At 52.6% G+C, this 2,249-nt stretch overlaps 1 pseudogene; it reads right to left on the bottom strand.

Annotated features, from left to right (window-relative positions):
- Window positions 1–1,333, bottom strand: LOC136524777 (tRNA dimethylallyltransferase 9-like; annotated as a pseudogene).
- Window positions 1,334–2,249: the final 916 nt, after the last annotated feature.

Here is a 2,249-nt window from a genome sequence, read left to right on the forward strand (position 1 = left end):
TCAGATCAATTGACCGGTACAGTTCAATACGTGGACTTGCGAGGAAAATACAGAAAAGTCATAATCCAGCTCCCTGGCCTCGCAGCTCCCAGCAGTGGAGGGGGCCTCAGTTAGGTCGGTGTCATGCTGTTCACAGAATGCATCGTACGGTAAGGCGAAGGCAGAAGGAGGGGAGCCTGATGACCTGATAATCTCAAGGCTGCGGCTCAATCTGTTCCAGTTATTGACAGACAAGTCACGAGCTTTGGGGTCACCAGCCTGCACCACCAGCTCTACTGCTTCCTCCACTGGCCGGTCTCCCGAAAATCAGCGAGCTCAGACCACACAGCCAAAGTGGTGTCCATGGATGACTGTGGAACTTCCGGCTTGCCATAGATGTACCATCTCAGGTACAGCCCAGTCCCTCCTGTAACAACGGGCACGCAGCCCCTGTCAAGAACATCCTGCGTCGCCCTCCGGGCATCATGGAAGAAGGCTCCAGCCGAGTAATCGTCGGACCTGTCTAGTATGTCGATCAAGTGATGCGGCACTAGGCTCATCTCCGCCGCGGACGGTTTGGCAGAGCCAACGTCAAGGCCACGGTAGACTTGCACAGAGTCCGCGCTGATGATCTACCCTCCAAGCCTCCTGGCCACCTCCAGCGCCAGCCTGCTCTTTCCAGCACCATTAGGACCCGAGATGACGATGACCGTGTCCTTCTTCTTCTTCTTTTGATGAGTTGGTGGTGGCGGAGAGGAGGCGGCGATCTTGTTCGTGGCGCGGAAAGATGAGGTAAGCCTGTGCTGTGACTGCGAGCACAGGACAGGCCAGGTCCTCCAGATGGCCCGCCGCGTCGCCCCCAGCTGCTGTGGCCTCATCTCGCCGGACATGATAGAGGAGGGGTACCTGTGAAAACGTAGACGAAATTTCAGGTTAGGCTACGTGATTAGTTGAGATGAAAATGCAGCTGGACACCGTTTGAAGCTCCTGCAGGCATTTCATCAAACACCTAGATAGGACTCAGTCGAGAGGCAATGGTCCTGGCTTGGAGTCATGGAGTAGTAGCCTTATTTAGCCATGGTGAGCAGCAAGGAAGCGGTGAGTGTGCATGTACAGGGAGAGGGACTGTATAATGTGAATTCAAACGGAGGATGCGGACTAGTGGGGCTGTGGCTGCGGCGGCGAGTTTCGACAAGGTTGCTCTCGCGCGCTACACGGGGGGGAAGGGGTGGGGAGAAGCGGGGGAGCGGTAGCCGCTTACCTTGAGCCAGCAACTTTCGGCCTCTCCTCCGTGCCACCGCCGGCGTGGTGCGCCCGGCCGCCGCGCTTCCTTCCGTGTTCCGAGCACGGAGCACCCGCCGCGCGCACGGCCGTTAGCCACTGGGGAAGGGACCTCCTGTCCACTGGCATTTGGGCCACTTGGCCCATGATGCCCACGGGACACGCTACTCAGAAATGACTCGGCCTATGAAGCAGACGGCCCACGCTGAATCTTGTTTCGTAGGACGACGATGCTTTTTCTCCAGTGGAGCCACGATCCAGTTTGATGGAGGTATCTCTTTTTCGACGATTGATGGTGAGGGAGGCATCCATGGCTAAGGAGAAGCACCTAGCCGCAATTAGACGACTCGAGGAGCCTCCTCTGTGCAAATGTGGAGATCGAGCTATGATAAACCCTGAGAATACGTTGGAGTTCGTGTGTCCCAACAAGCACGAATTAAGTGGAAAGTGTATCTGTTTAAATGTTTATCTCTATGTGTGCGTATACTAATTTATTCTCTTTTAGCGCTTTGGATTTGCGAAGTGTCATTTCAAGGAGTGGCTCTACGGTCCTAAGAATCAATGACCGGAGCTGCCAAAGACAAAGGAAAAGAAAAAGAAGAAAGAAAGGGTAATTTTCAAAGCACCTCCTGTCATGTGCGAATGTGGTGTTAAAGCCAACTATGGTCTAGTCCCTTCGGAGCTTGAAATAGGCCATTGGTGCGGCAATATGGTTGACTATGATGAGATTGGTTATTGTTGCGGAAAACATGAAATCGTATTTTTTTTATCTTTTGCAAAGACTTACGATCTAATTTTTCGTTTGAACAGAGCACTAGGAAATGCAAGTGAAAATCTTATGATGGTCAAGCTAAGTTCTTGGATGAATTAAAGGGGAGGCAGGTAATTACACGGAAAATAGGATATGGACCGCAGTACATTGACCTCTTTGTTAAACAGCGGAAGAAGGACATGTGTGAGTTTGCTAGACAGCGCGGTTTTCGTAACCC

This window comes from Miscanthus floridulus, chromosome 18, assembly GCF_019320115.1.
Source record: "Miscanthus floridulus cultivar M001 chromosome 18, ASM1932011v1, whole genome shotgun sequence".
In the NCBI taxonomy this organism is placed as follows: Eukaryota; Viridiplantae; Streptophyta; class Magnoliopsida; order Poales; family Poaceae; genus Miscanthus; species Miscanthus floridulus.